Below are 17,948 nucleotides of genomic sequence, written 5' to 3' on the forward strand. Positions count from 1 at the left end.
AAATCATTCATAGGAAGTTCATATGTTCTAGAAGGTTGTTTACTGAGATCTTGGGTACATTTTTGTAGTTGACTGTTTAATTGAATTTTGAACGGTTTTCTACCTATGGTCCTCAACAGAGGAAAAAAGTAAAAAAAAAATGATTTTTTTAAAGTTTTTTTGCGATTTTGATCTTGAAGATGAAGTTCACAATTTTAGAGAGTAAATCAAAATTCCGAACTGCTTGCAAGATATGAGCCTGAGAAAATGATCACTGTTTTGCAAAAATTACACCGTTCTTGAAACAGGAAATCAGTGGATAAAGAAGAAATTCGGTTGAAGCAACCAACATTTTGTAAGCACTCTCAAATTTTGTAGCCACAAATTCGGATCGTACGTGAAGCCCGGCCAACAGCCGACTAAAACCACGTTTTTATACTAAAACCACGTTTTTATACTAAAACCACGTTTTTATACTAAAACCACGTTTTTATACTAAAACCACGTTTTTATACTAAAACCACGTCTTTATACTAAAACCACGTTTTTATACTAAAACCACGTTTTTATACTAAAACCACGTTTTTATACTAAAACCACGTTTTTATACTAAAACCACGTTTTTATACTAAAACCACGTTTTTATACTAAAACCACGTTTTTATACTAAACCACGTTTTTATACTAAAACCACGTTTTTATACTAAAACCACGTTTTTATACTAAAACCACGTTTTTATACTAAAACCACGTTTTTATACTAAAACCACGTTTTTATACTAAAACCACGTTTTTATACTAAAACCACGTTTTTATACTAAAACCACGTTTTTATACTAAAACCACGTTTTTATACTAAAACCACGTTTTTATACTAAAACCACGTTTTTATACTAAAACCACGTTTTTATACTAAAACCACGTTTTTATACTAAAACCACGTTTTTATACTAAAACCACGTTTTTATACTAAAACCACGTTTTTATACTAAAACCACGTTTTTATACTAAAACCACGTTTTTATACTAAAACCACGTTTTTATACTAAAACCACGTTTTTATACTAAAACCACGTTTTTATACTAAAACCACGTTTTTATACTAAAACCACGTTTTTATACTAAAACCACGTTTTTATACTAAAACCACGTTTTTATACTAAAACCACGTTTTTATACTAAAACCACGTTTTTATACTAAAACCACGTTTTTATACTAAAACCACGTTTTTATACTAAAACCACGTTTTTATACTAAAACCACGTTTTTATACTAAAACCACGTTTTTATACTAAAACCACGTTTTTATACTAAAACCACGTTTTTATACTAAAACCACGTTTTTATACTAAAACCACGTTTTTATACTAAAACCACGTTTTTATACTAAAACCACGTTTTTATACTAAACCACGTTTTTATACTAAAACCACGTTTTTATACTAAAACCACGTTTTTATACTAAAACCACGTTTTTATACTAAAACCACGTTTTTATACTAAAACCACGTTTTTATACTAAAACCACGTTTTTATACTAAAACCACGTTTTTATACTAAAACCACGTTTTTATACTAAAACCACGTTTTTATACTAAAACCACGTTTTTATACTAAAACCACGTTTTTATACTAAAACCACGTTTTTATACTAAAACCACGTTTTTATACTAAAACCACGTTTTTATACTAAAACCACGTTTTTATACTAAAACCACGTTTTTATACTAAAACCACGTTTTTATACTAAAACCACGTTTTTATACTAAAACCACGTTTTTATACTAAAACCACGTTTTTATACTAAAACCACGTTTTTATACTAAAACCACGTTTTTATACTAAAACCACGTTTTTATACTAAAACCACGTTTTTATACTAAAACCACGTTTTTATACTAAAACCACGTTTTTATACTAAAACCACGTTTTTATACTAAAACCACGTTTTTATACTAAAACCACGTTTTTATACTAAAACCACGTTTTTATACTAAAACCACGTTTTTATACTAAAACCACGTTTTTATACTAAAACCACGTTTTTATACTAAAACCACGTTTTTATACTAAAACCACGTTTTTATACTAAAACCACGTTTTTATACTAAAACCACGTTTTTATACTAAAACCACGTTTTTATACTAAAACCACGTTTTTATACTAAAACCACGTTTTTATACTAAAACCACGTTTTTATACTAAAACCACGTTTTTATACTAAAACCACGTTTTTATACTAAAACCACGTTTTTATACTAAAACCACGTTTTTATACTAAAACCACGTTTTTATACTAAAACCACGTTTTTATACTAAAACCACGTTTTTATACTAAAACCACGTTTTTATACTAAAACCACGTTTTTATACTAAAACCACGTTTTTATACTAAAACCACGTTTTTATACTAAAACCACGTTTTTATACTAAAACCACGTTTTTATACTAAAACCACGTTTTTATACTAAAACCACGTTTTTATACTAAAACCACGTTTTTATACTAAAACCACGTTTTTATACTAAAACCACGTTTTTATACTAAAACCACGTTTTTATACTAAAACCACGTTTTTATACTAAAACCACGTTTTTATACTAAAACCACGTTTTTATACTAAAACCACGTTTTTATACTAAAACCACGTTTTTATACTAAAACCACGTTTTTATACTAAAACCACGTTTTTATACTAAAACCACGTTTTTATACTAAAACCACGTTTTTATACTAAAACCACGTTTTTATACTAAAACCACGTTTTTATACTAAAACCACGTTTTTATACTAAAACCACGTTTTTATACTAAAACCACGTTTTTATACTAAAACCACGTTTTTATACTAAAACCACGTTTTTATACTAAAACCACGTTTTTATACTAAAACCACGTTTTTATACTAAAACCACGTTTTTATACTAAAACCACGTTTTTATACTAAAACCACGTTTTTATACTAAAACCACGTTTTTATACTAAAACCACGTTTTTATACTAAAACCACGTTTTTATACTAAAACCACGTTTTTATACTAAAACCACGTTTTTATACTAAAACCTCGGTTTTATACTAAAACCTCGGTTTTATACTAAAACCTCGATTTTTATACTAAAACCTCGGTTTTTATACTAAAACCTCGGTTTTTATACTAAAACCTCGGTTTTTATACTAAAACCTCGGTTTTTATACTAAAACCTCGGTTTTTATACTAAAACCTCGGTTTTTATACTAAAACCTCGGTTTTTATACTAAAACCTCGGTTTTTATACTAAAACCTCGGTTTTTATACTAAAACCTCGGTTTTTATACTAAAACCTCGGTTTTTATACTAAAACCAAGATTTTTTTATTTCAATTAAATTTTTATTTAAATATTGCTATTATTTGTATAAAGTTTCTTATATTCTGTTTGGTCACTTTAAATCTATCGATTTGTTTTGCTTTTTAATTTTTAATTTAATGCGTTTTTGTTTTAAGTTTCTGATTTTTAATCTATTTCTTCTATTAAGTTGGAAATGAAAACAATGAGCCAGCAATTTTTCATGTTTGCGAGGGTCAGTGGGAGGTTTTTGCAAAATTTTCCTAATAAATCATTTGTTTAATACACACAAGTGAAAGGTTTCCTTGCACTAAATCTTCTCATTGTTTTATTTTTATTTTTTGTCCTCTATTTTTATACCAAACTAAAAAAGTATAATTAACTGGACTTCCTTGTTTTCAACAAGAAGTCTTTTAAGTGTATTTGTTTCCATGAAATTTGTCTAAAATAGATTTGGTCATTGGATAAGATAATTGACGTTCAGGGAATTTGAAATAAAGTAATAATCTTATCTGGGTTAGTAGTTTGTGTAAGGTTAGTCAATATATAAGAAAAATTAATAAAAACATCATTGTTTATTTAATTATAGTATGTGTATTTAAATTATTCTCAAAATTCTTATTCTTTACAAACATTTATTTTTACATGCACAGAGAAAACAAATTCGTTATAGCAACCGAATTTGTTGCTAATCGAATGATTTTATCTTAGTGACAGAATTTTACAGTTGTGGCTACAATATTTTGGAATGCGTAACTAAAGTTTGGTTGCCTCAACTGAAATTCTTCTTTATCAACTGACTTTCTGTTGTTAGAACTGAAAAATGCTATGTGTGCAACCGAATCATTCGATTGGCAACAAATTCGGTTGCTATCACGAATCTGTTTTCTCTGTGTACATATTTTAAATACTTCACATTTTACTTAAGACATTTCAAAATGTTTATTAACTTTTAAAATACTTAATATCATTTGAATAATTAATGCAAAACTTCGTTATACTTATTCATTCATTTCTGTATTAACATCCCAACATTTCATTAACCCTTGCTGACATTCTACATTCAAATACTCATTGAAACTGATTAAATGAATTCTTTGCAGCTGCTTAAATAAAATATATATTTCGATTTTCAAAATTTTTCTTAGTTAAGCCTTTAGGCTAAATCAAATTTAATAACTTATTTATTTTTAATAAATTTTCAAATTTATTACAAACAAAAACATAAAACAAGAGCTATGCCATCATTTAATAATAAACATTTTAATTATGAATAATTTAAATTTAATAATTTTGCCCAAAACTTGTACAAATCATAAATATTTAATTTTATATTAAAAACAATAAATCCATTTCAATTCAAATAAACAACTTTTTTTTTGTTTAAGTTAGATATACATAAATACATACGTAGTCGTACATGTGAAATGAAGTAGAAACATTTTGATTTAATTTAATATTTTAGATTTAAATATTATTAAATCTCACATAAATGTGTCATCAGGTAATGTGATATAGATTTTAATAAAATGAAATTCAAATCAAATACAGCAGAGACAAAAAGAAAACAATTGTGAAAATGTGTAAAAGGACAAATAAAATGATGAAAACAGTGATGGGCAATAAAAGGAAATTAATTTAAAAAAAAACTTCAGGTTTGTTTTACATTTTCCATTATTTAAAATGTATTTTTATACTTGAAAAAGTTATTTTGTGAAAAAACCTCATTGTTTGAAACAGTCTTATATAATGCAATTGTAGTGCTGTAAAACTAGAAATTTGGTAATAAAAAGCTTAATTTGGGGAAAATCTGATTTTGTGTTAAATGCTTTACTATCCAAAACTATTTTTCTTTACGAAAAATCTTCTTTAGCGAAAAAAGCTTTTTTGCAATATAGTATTTCTCATCCTTTTGATTACCAATTTAACTAAAAAAAGTTTATAAAAATGGTCTTTAAAAGTTTTGTTATGGAAATGAGCAATTTGGGTGTAATACGGATATATAAAAGCTTATTTTAGGTTAAATGCTTTATTAGTACAAAAATATTTTTCTTTATTAAATTTAAAAAAAGCTTTTTGCTAAAAAATCATTTTTAAAAATAGGTAAATAAAAGCTTTTTTCAAAAATGATTTTTTAAAAGTTTTCACAAAAAATTTTTGGTTTTATATTTAGAAAATCGTGTTCACCAAAGCTTTGTTTTTGTGTAAAAGCTTATATTTGTAAAAACTAAAATTTTGTGCAAAAACCTGCTTTTTATGTAGAAGCTTTAATTTGAGATTTGTTTTACGACAAAATATTTTTTGTTGAAAAGCTTTTCTTTTCTTATTTAGATATCATCTAGAAAAAAAAGCACAACCTCAAAAAGTTTTGTTATGGAAATGAGGATATTCAAAAGCTTATTTTGGGTTAAATGCTTTATTAGTACAAAAATATTTTTCTTTACGAAATTAAAAGAAAAAAATGTTTAAAAAAGCTTTTTCAAAATACTTAAAAGCTTTTTTCAAAAATGATTTTTAAAAGCTTTCTCAACAAAAGATTTTGTTTTATATTTTGAAAAAATTTGTTCACCAAAACTTTTTTTGCGTAAAAGCTTATATTTGTAAAAACTACAATTTTGTGCATAAACCTGCTTTTTATGTAGAAAGCTTAATTTGAGATTTGTTTTACGAAAAAATAGTTTTTGTGAAATGAGAAATTTTTGCTGAAAAGCTTTTCTTATCTTATATAAATATCAGCTTGAAAAAAAGCACAAGTTCAAGAAAAACTTGTTTGTCTAATATTTTCTTAAATCAAATAAGCTCTTGCAAATTAAGAAGGTTTTTTGAAATGTGATATTTAGTCTGAAAAAACTAACTTTATAATAAACAAGTAAGAGTGCTATATTCGGCTATGCCGAATCTTATATACCCTTCACCTTTGTTGTGGATGCATTATTATTTTTTATAATTAGTATATATGTATATACATTGCCCACTTTCAGCGTACAGCATCCTAAATTTATCAAGAACACAAAAAACAACAACAACGCCAAACGAAACAGAACACCAAAAGAAAAAACAAAAACAAAATACGCAAGGCAATGAAACCAACACACATCCAAACATACGTTTAATTGTATAAAAAACAACAACAACGCCAAAAGAAACAAAACACAAAAGAAAAACAAAATACGCAAAGCATGCACATTCAAACATACGATTTGTTGATTTTTTGTCAAAAAATCCAACACACAACCAAACATACGTTTAATTGTATAAAAAGAACAACAACGCCAAAAGAAACAAAACACAAAAAAAAACAAAATACGCAAAGCTTGCACATCCACACAACCAAACAAACGGTTAGTTGTATAAAAAACAACAACAACGCCAAAAGAAACAAAACACAAAAAAAAACAAAATACGCATAGCTTGCACATCCAACCATACGTTTTGTTGTTTTTTTGTCAAAGCATGCAATACATTGTGTTTTTTGATGAAATTTTCAGAGGTTGTCTCGGATTTTTGCTCATATCTCCGTTATTTATGGACGGATTTTGCTGATTTTAAATAGCAAAATTCTCGAAAGTATGTCTGACAGAATTGTTGAAGATTTGGATCCCGGAGATATCTGTGGCCTTCAGAAAATTGATTTCAACAGACAGACAGACAGACAGACAGACGGACAGACAGACAGACAGACAGACAGACAGACAGACAGACAGACAGACAGACAGACAGACAGACAGACAGACAGACAGACAGACAGACAGACAGACAGACAGACAGACAGACAGACGGACATGGCTTAATCGACTCCGCTATCTATAAGGATCCAGAATATATATACTTTATAGGGTCGGAAATGAAAAATGTAGAAATTACAAACGGAATGACAAACTTATATATACCCTTCTCACGAAGCTGAAGGGTATAAAAATCACTTCTTTTGTAAAATTTTTGCAAAATTAAATTGTTTGACTGAAAAAACTTTTTTCCAAAAACTCATTTCGTTGTGAAAAAAAAAATTAATAGGTTTTTTGCAGGTGATTAAGCTTTATTTAAGAAAAACAAACAATTATTTTCTGAGAAATGTTTTTTTGTGGTGAAATAAGCGATTCGTTGCGAAAAATATTATCAGTTGTGAAAAAGCTTTTTTTTAAAGAACTTATTTTTTTAGAAATACAGTACGGGCTCGATTTGCGCAACTGAAAGGAAATCGAGGTTGTTGCGATATTCGAAATGTTGCAATAAGCAACCACTATATACGCTATTATTTTTTATTCTTTTTTTAACAAAAACATGCAATTTAATTAACAAAAAGTAATTAATTCATTTATTAAACAAAACAAAGTAAAAATAAATGGTGTAAATAAATATAATATGTACTGGAATAAATTAAAAAAATATTTTAATAAAAAATATCTGTGCCAATATTCTTTATGAGAGCAATGTCGCCTTGAAAGTATTTTTTGGGTGCCTATGATTTGGCAAATAGTTTTGAATTACGCTTCTGATTAAAAAAAAACAACCAGAATAGAGAGGAGAATAGAATAACTTCTGAATAATATTACAAATGAAAAAAAAAATAAAATTGCACTTATCGCGTCTGTTTTTAGAAAAAAGTTGGTGTTATAAAGACTCTAATGTTAAAAAAATAGGCTGTTGCGCTAATAGGTAGTTGCACAAATTTATGTATTTATGTTTTGAAAGTAACATATTTTTGGTGTCAAAAAGCTTATTGGAAAAAATGTTTTTTTGTGGAGAAAGCTTTATTGGACAAAAACCTTCTTTTGTGAACAGGAGCTTTATAATAGATGATGCCTTATAGCGCAAAAAGCTTATTTTGTGTAAAGAAGATTTATTGGACAAAAAGCTTCTTTATTGGTGGAAAAAAGTTTTTCTTTGAAAAATTTTTGTTTTTTTTTTTGTACAACATAGTTTTTAAAAATATTTCAAAATAACCGAACTATTATCGTGTCATATTAGCAGTGTAAAATTATGAACTCGAAATCGTCTGCAATAGATTTTATGTCAAAACTCTTTGGAGAACAACAATTATAGATCTTACATTTACTATGAAGCCTTTCAGTGGCATTCTGAGCACTCAAAATATCAAATCTTTTAACGTAAAACACTGACTTTGTGAATCGATTAAGTAAAAACAACAAGGCCAAGTTTTAATTTTTATTCCCTACACGCAGAGAAAAAACATGGTTGGACACGGTTACGACAACTATACTACGTTCTCTGTAACAATATATTGTTGTCGTAAACATATAATTATTGTTTTAATTTAATTTCAACAATATTATAGTTACTATAAACGTTTATATTTTCATCGCAATTATAAATATGAATATGGTTTTCGAACAACTAAATAATGATAATTAGGTAAACATATTATTTTTATGTACAACCATTAAATGTTAAGTTTATATACGCGTAGTCATAATATGTTTAAGATGTTAACAGAATATGTTTACAACAACTAAATAATAATAAATGTAGTCATAATATGTTTAACATGCAAACAAAATATGTTTACTTTTAATAGTATGTTTTCCCACCATTTGTGAGTGTTGGTATTTGTCTCAGCTATGTTATTTTTACAAGTAAATTTTGAGTGTCTGTAATTCCCATTCGCTCTATAGTTTTATTTGTATATTATCTTTAACTTTCCTAGAGCGAATAACAATAAATTTGATTTAATCAATAATATTTTAATTGTGAAACTAAAACCTATTAAAATTTTGTATTTCCAAAAATAAATTTTAATAGTAATATGATTTGGATCATACTATGATTTAATTGTATCATAATATGATTTAATTGGGTCATAAATATGATGGCTTTGGGTCATATTATGATTGATTTATATCATAACATGATTATTTCAAAACATATTATGATTGATTTTTATCATAATTTGATTATTTCAGTACATATTAGATATTTTATGATACTAATAATGATCATAATATGTTTTGGACTACAAGCAAAAATCTGATCAGAATATGTTGCTCTTAGTTTATGGTTACCACAACCATGTTTTTTCTCTGCGTGTAGTATCAAACATAATTCGATTGCTGAAGAATAGATTGATGTATTGAAATCTAAAATTTCAAAATTAATTTGTTTTGGGTGAATGCAAAAAGAGACTTAAACACAAGTAAATATTTTTGCCACTTTCATAAATGATTCCTTTATAAGTTCCTTTTTTTCACTGCGCACTGTTTCTTAAAATTTATTTAATATTTAACAAAAATTTCTGTTTAATAAAGACATAAATTCCATATCAAATATTTATGCAATGTATGCATAAATGAACTTTAAGAAAATAATAAATATGTATATAATAAATATGTATATTGAAATATTTATTGTATTATTTTGTATTTATGGTATTTTTGGAATTTACATATATTTTACTTTTTCTTTTTATTACTGTTTATTGTATTGAGCTTTTGGTTTTTGATGTTTAATATTTTTCTGACACTCTGGAGAATTTCTTGCAGTTGACGCTGAAGTGCTAAAAGAAGAAAGTGTGTATTTGTTAAATAAAACGAAACGAATTCCACGAAAATATAATAAAATAAAATAAAACTTTGTTGTGTTTTACAACAAAGTCAATAATAAAAGCCGACATATATATAATAATGAAGATGTGCATACTTATAAGAAGACGCGCAGACAAAAACACAGACAGACAAATGTGATTAAAAATATCATCAATTATTTAAGGGGTGGTTTCAGGGTAGTTGGTTAATTTTATTGATATTCAGTAAGAAACTGCTTAGGTTTTTTAAGAGGGTTATTTTCTATAGAAAATTTGCCTCTTTTTAAGAGTTTTATTTTCTATAGCAAATTTGACTTATTTCCTATAAAAAAAATTTAGCTCTTTTTGAGAGTATTATTTTCTATAGAAAATTTGCATCTTTTTAAGAGTCTTATTTTCTATAGAAAATTTTACTCTCTTGAAGAGTCTTATATTCTAGAAATTTTGGCTCTTGTTAAGGGTGTAATTTTTTATAGAAAATTTACCTATTTGTTAGAGTCTTATTTTCTATAGAAAACTAGCTGAACCTGGTCCGCGTTGCTGTCCCTTACAATAATTCTGTTTTAAATTGCATCTCGATTTGAATATACAGTGTCGGACAAAAAAAAGCATGGACTCCCCCAACCTGACATCTTACCCGAAACACTGAGGTGGTCATTTGACAAAGTTGTAGCAGATAAGTACAGTTTCATGATATGCCCTTAAAAAAAAGAAACGGATGTGTTTAAGGCAAATTGGATATTCTATTTATAAATTCATCTTAAGAACAGGGGATATACGTTTCTTTTTTTTGTATTTACTCGGGAGCAAACCACATACAAAACATGAATTTTCCAAATGTAAGCCAGCAATAGTCAACGATTGGCCTTATGCTTTGTCGTTGGAAATCTTTGGTATGCGTGAAATCATTACGTCTTTGCATTTTAATCTGCCACCGATGATTGTTGCCTCAATTAAATTTGGTGAACATTTTTTGATGGTCAATCGTGTTCCGTTGCATAATTTTGGCGCGTTTATGTTGCGGAGAAACATTATCTGTGATCCAACCTTCAATGATTCAGTAGCATAATTGAGGCTTGTTCTTCGTTCATTACTGTGTCAATCGATTTGTATTTCATTGTTTTACCAGTCAGTTTCAATTAATTCCCTCATTGAGCTTGTTGACATCATCATTTTTTGGTACCAAAATTTCACGTTCCCACAGCCAATCCGAATTTTTGTAGTACAATGTTAACAGCGGCCTACTTGTTTTATCGAACGATATGAAAATTTAGTATGTACCGGACATGTTACACCAAATCATTCGCTTCAGAGTACACCACTGTGAATTTAAATTTTTAGAATGATGTTAAGCAAAGATCGTTGGGAATGAAAAAAGCATTTATTTCTCGAATGAAAAAATAAAAATAATTTTTTGACAATTTTTTTTTGGATTTTTTTTTTAACTTTTTATACCCTACTCCACCATAGTGGGGAGGGTATTATGCGTTCGTGCAGATGTTTGTAACGCCCAAAAATATTAGTCTAACACCCACCTTAAAGTATACCGATCGACATAGAATCACTTTCTGATCGATTAAGCGATGTCCGTCCGTCCGTCTGGTCGGCTGGCTGTCCATGTAAACCTTGTGAGCAGAGTACAGTTCGCAATTTTGAAGATATTTCGATCAAATTTGGTACATATTATTTTTTCGGCTCAAGGACCAAGCCTATTGACACTGGCTGAAATCGGTCCACTATTTCACCTAGCCCCCATACAAATGTCCTCCCGAAATTGGACTTTATCGGTCATAAATGTTTAATTTATATATGTATCTCCACAAATTCCGGTCCAAATAAGTTTTATATACACAAAATTCATGTCACCAAATTTTGTTACGATCGGTCCATAATTAGTCATAGCTCCCATATAGACCCGCTTCCGGAAATCACTTTAACGTGCATAAATCGCTTAAAAATGTTGGTAAACACACAAAATTCAACATAGTTAACTTTAATATAGACATAAATCACACGACCTAATTTCATGGTGATCGGTCCATAATTGGTCATAGCCCCCATATAACCCCACTTCCGAAAATCACTCAAAAATATAAATTATTGAAATTTTAAAAGAAAACATTTTTTTGTTCTTTTTTAGTGTAGGGTATTATATGGTCGGGCTTGACCGACCATACTTTCTTACTTGTTTTTTATTTGCAAAAGTTTGGCCACAATTACTGACCTTGAAATCATTAGCGGTATAGTGTCGTTAGCGGTATAGTATAAAAATTTGATTTTACCACGCCCCTCCGCCCACAGACCAAAAATCAAAAATCTGAAGATTCACTGAAAATTTGATAAAAATCGGTCCAGCCATAATAAAGAATAAAAAAATGCCGATTTCATGCAAACTTCACATAAACCATCTACAGATCACCCCCAACGTACCCTGAAATTTTGGTTGAAATCGGTCGACCCGTTTTCGCAGTTAGTGGTGACATCAAAATGTACACTTCTTTTTATATATAAGATTTAGCTCTTAGCAAGAGGCAAATTGATAAATATTCCTTTAAAACTCTTCATATTCAACCAAGTAGGGCTTTAGAACTTGTAAATCTTGTATTTTTTTCACATTTATTGAGACCTACAACTTTTATGAAAAAAAGTAGATAAAGGCCTAGTATTACATGGTATAAAGCATGTTAAGCGCTGTCACTTGGCTTCTTTCTGCACTAAACACTGATTTCTCGGCTTTGTCTCACTATAATAGAGGTTAGCATTAAATTTGTGTGCATTAAACAAAACATCACCCAATAACAAAATTTTAGATTTTTTGTTACTTAACTGGTTTTTGAAATAATCGATTCAATTTAACATACCTACCTTTAAGCCTCAAAAATAAACATCTTTAGTCAAATTCATTTATATATTTTTTTCTTAATGTTTCGTTTCAAACATTTTTTCTTTATTTATTTGATTTCTTTCTCTTTTTTTTGCATTTTTGTTTTTTTCTTTTCTTTCGTATTTTCTTTATGAATTTAAATTAAATTTAAATTATTATTGTTGTTGTTTTTATTATTTTCTTTGTGTTTTTTTTTTTTGTTTGTTTGTTAATTCTTATTATTTCTTATAATAATTTTTTATTTTTCGTTTTTTTCAGTTATTTTTTTTTACCTAAAAGACAAGTACAAAAATACTTAAATGCTAAAGAACGAAAAAATGAGAAAAAATAAACAACAAAGAATAAAAAAAAATAAACCGAAAACATATTCAAACCATATAATGAAAAGAAATTAAAAACCAGGTAAAAAGTATTTACAATTAACACTTTAACTATTTACATTTTCATATGTGTATGTTTATTTTAGTTACAGTGTGTGTATTTGTAGCTGTTTAAGCTTTCATTTCACACAAATTTCTTTGCCTACTTTTTTGGTTTCTTTTTGCTATCCAGAAGTGTAAACAATTGCAAAATAAACGTAGTTTTAATGAAATGTTATGAAAATGTCTCAGCAGTGGGGAAGTATAACCAATTGAGTTTGGTTTTGATATTTTTTTTTTTTTCATCATTTATTTATTGTATCTTCATTATTTAATGAACTAACAATAAGTGGTTCAAATCTTATATCTAATATTATTATTTAATTAGTCCAGCCAGTGCCGGTTTTGATATTACAATAAACTAATTTAAACTATATTTCGTAGATTTTATATGGGTTCGAGTTAAATTTGAGTCCATTTACTTGGGAATACTATATTCGTTGTAAAAAAAGTAGCTGCAGCACACCGATTGCTCAGCAAAGCCTATAGTCAATGCGTTCCATAGGTTTCAACTTGCGAGAGATGTTTCGTGAGGTTCAGATGCCCTGGCCAATGTTTGTCAATTGTTGTCAAACTCACTAAGAATTTGCAAAATCATTGGGAGCTACATACCGAATCATTACTTGCGATACAAAATTGTTCCATTACGATAACTCGAAGCATAAGAGAACGTATGTGAAGCCTGGCCAACCAGCCGAATCGACGCCAAAGCGAAATATCCATGGCGCTAATTTAATGCTCAGTATTTGGTGGGTCCAAAAGGTTCCTATCTATTATAAGCTGCTGAAATCAGGCCAGACCATCACAGGGAACATGAACCGAACGCAACTGATTTTTTTGAAGCGAGCATTGACCAAAAAATGTCCAGAATATGCGGCCAAATATGAAATCTTAATGTTTCTTCATGATAAAGCTCGAGCACATGTTGCAATACCTTTTAAAAGCTATTTAGAAGAAGTAGTTTGGAGGTTTTGGTCATTTGACTACTATTTATTTCGATCGATGCAGAACGCTGTCACTGGGATACTCTTCACTTCAAAACAAAGTATACAAAATTGGATGGATTCGTTCTTGGCTTCAAAAGATAAGGAGTTCTTTTAGCTCGGAATCCATTTGTTGCCAGAAAGGTGGGAAAATGAGCGAATTCACTAAATTCTGAATAAATTTAAAAACAATCCATCAATTTTTATGAGAGATATATCATTTTGTTGCTATTACATGTGGCTTTGCGATAGAGCAATAAACCTGATTAATTTCTGCCGTTGTCGATTTTCATGATTTTTTTAAAACAAAAAAAAATTCTATTTTCACATAAAAAAATATATTTTTTGCTTCAATTTGTTATTATAACTCCGAAACCATTGAGCCGATTGAAATGCGATATATGTGTGAAAATTTGTGTATAGTATGAGGAAAATTTTTTCAAAATTCAGTCATTCAAGAGAAGAACAAAAACTTAACTACTCATTTTTATGTATATCAAACTAAAATTTTGTGAAAATTAGCGAATTTACTTAATTGTCAATAAATTAGAAAAGAATCCATAAATTTTTTTGAGCAATATCTCCTTTTGTTGCTATTACATGTGGCTTTGCGATAAAGCTAAAAATCTTAACAATCTCTGCCTTTTTAAATTGTTCATGATTTTTTTAAAACAAAAATTTTTTTATTTTCACATACAAAATATATTCTTTTGCTTCAATTTGTTATTATAACTCGGAAATTACTGAGCCGATTGAAACACAATGTATACGTGAAAATTTGTACATAGTATGAGGACAATGTTTTCAAAATTCAATCATTCCAATGAAGAACATTTAACACTCAATTTTATGTATATCAAACAAAAAAATAAAATTTTGTGAAAATGAGCGAATTCACTTAATTGTGAATAAATACGAAAAGAGGCCAACGATTTTTATGAGCGATATCTCATTTTGTTGCTATTACATGTGGCTTTGTGATAAAGCAATAAATCTGATTAATTTCTGCCGTTTTCGATTTTTCATGATTTTTTTAAAACAAAAAAATTTTCTATTTTCACATAAAAAAATATATTTTTTGCTTCAATTTGTTATTATAACTCCGAAACTACTGAGCCGATTAAAACTTAATATATACATGAACATTTTTGCATAGTATGGAAATTTTTTTTTCAAAATTCAATCATTCAAAAGAAGAACATTAACTTAACTACTCAAATTTATGTATATCAAACTAAAATTTTGTGAAAATGAGCGAATTCACTTAATTGTGAATAAATTCGAAAATAGTTCTGTAGTTTTTCTAAACGATATCTCATTTTATTGCTATTACATATGGCTTTGTGATAAAGCAATAAATCTAATTAATTTCTGCCGTTTTCAATTTTTCATGATTTTTTTAAAACTAAAAATTTGATACTTTTCGTGAAAAATATATTTTTTTGCTTCAATTTGCTATTATAACTCGGAAACTACTAAGCCGATTGAAACGCAATATATATTCTGATATATATGTGAATTTTTGTATAGCATGGTGAAACTGCTTTCAAAATTCAATCATTCAAAAGAAGAAGATTAACTTAACTACTCAATTTTATGTATATCAAACTAAAATTTTGTGAAAATGAGCGAATTCACTTAATTGTAAATAAATTCGTAAAAAATCCATCGATTTTTATGATCGATGTCTCATTTTGTTGCTATTGTATGTGGCTTTGCGATGAAGCAATAAACCTGAATAATTTCTGCCGTTTTCAATTTTTCATGATTTTTTTTAAACAAAAACTTATATAAAAGAAGTTAGGTTTAAGCGATATGATTGCAAAGTTCAAAGATATCTATTAATGGCGTTCATAAAAAATTGATGGCAATTCTTTAAAATTTCGAGAAGATCGTGTTATATTCCAGATGATCAGACATCAACAAAATCTAGCTTAAACTGTTGCTAATTAAAATACCTTTTAATTGCTATTGTCAAAAATCCAAAAGTAATTCAAATGTTTTAAACATTTAAATTATAATTGTTTGGCTATACTTCCCCTCTTGAGAAATTCTCTTATATAAGATGTTAATATATGCAAATGTTTACAGGTCTATAAGTTTTTACTTAATTTTTGCTTCGTTTTGTTTTGTTTTTTTTTTGGTCATAAACTACCTTTATGCAGCATTTTACATTTTTCTTATACAAACAGAAATTATTTGTAAATATTTACTTACTCTTACATAAGAACACACACAATTATTCAAACATTTACACACACTCTAACATTCATACATACACACACACGTGTTTACTATTACTATACAAATCCTTAATATTAGAAATAAGACAAAAAGAAAATTTTGTTTAATTTCATAATAAAACTCAGCATGAGTTTTTCATTTTCGTTTTTATATGAATTTCTGGTGCTTCTTCTAAAGAAAGAAAAAATATTAACTTGAGCTTTGAATTTTGACTACAGATATTTTGCAAGCTTCTTTAGCTGCTGGTTACAGTAGTAGTTTTAGTTACCCAGCAAAAATCAAAGAACTTCCCAAGAAGTGGAAAGGTAAGTGAAATTTATAATTCAGCAATGTTATCAACAACATTCTCCAAAGGTTGTTTTAAAGCAAATATTCTTATTTTTTATTCTTATAACTTCAAGCAGAAGTATAAAATAATAATCTCATTGTGGTTTAGTTTAACAAAAACCTTGACTTCTACTTTTGAATCAATGAAAATAGGAAATTCAAAGAATTATTTGCTGGGTTATGGTATAGTGCTAATAGTAGCAACAGCAGCAGGGTTTGAGGCAGCAAATTTAGTTTCGAGATTTATAAACATGCTTGCAATATGGCAACTACATACCTTTAAATGTTTTTAATGGGAGCACAACTACATATTTTTGTAAAAATTGCCAAAAATAAATATAAAGAAAAATATTATTTCCCTTTCCATACGAATACTTAAAGTAAATTGTTTTATACGTAGTTTTTGTACCTAATCAAATACCAATAATTATAACACAATATACTTGTAGGAAAACTGGGGCTCACAAAACAACGATGTATAAATACTTGGCTGGAAATCAGTGGTCGGCATGAAAAACTAAAGGATTTAATTTTCTCTAGTCATGATTTGTGTTCACAATTTAATATTTTTTTTCAACTTTATTGATATTCTTGTTATTTATAGATAAATAAAGGATCATATCATATCCCCTAGTAGCTATAAGAGCCAACCACTGCTGTATAGCCTTTTATCTAGTTGTGTATATGTTGTATTCTGGAACAGGAGTGTAGCTGCTTTATATTTACCTAGATGCTTATATATGGATCTTAAAGTAAACTAATATTGTATGTGTATATGTGTTTGTATTTGTTTTAGTTACACATACATATGAACTACACACACACATACATACATACACCTTAATCGATACGATTTTTTGTCTTCATAAATGCCTGGATTTCTTTTAAACAAACAAAATAAAACTAAACTAGAAATTATGCTGCCAGAGGTGGCTTGCACCACATCCGCTTTTCTTATTTATTGTAGTTGTTGTTATTGCTGCTTCTTCATCTTGGATTATGTGTATGTGTGTGTGTTGATAGCAGTTAAGGTTACAAGTTTTATGGAGTCTGCTTCAGAACACCTTTTAGATAATCTACAAAAAAAGGAATAAGTATAAAGAGTTCATGTGATTATAGATTTAAATATATTTATATTAGTTTTGAAATATGTATACATATTAACTAATATATATCATAAATAATATGCTGAAAATTGGTATAGAAGGCACAGTGGGCGGACGGTTCAAGAATAAAATATTTTAGAAA

This window comes from Calliphora vicina, chromosome 1 (genome assembly GCF_958450345.1).
Source record: "Calliphora vicina chromosome 1, idCalVici1.1, whole genome shotgun sequence".
Lineage (NCBI taxonomy): Eukaryota > Metazoa > Arthropoda > Insecta > Diptera > Calliphoridae > Calliphora > Calliphora vicina.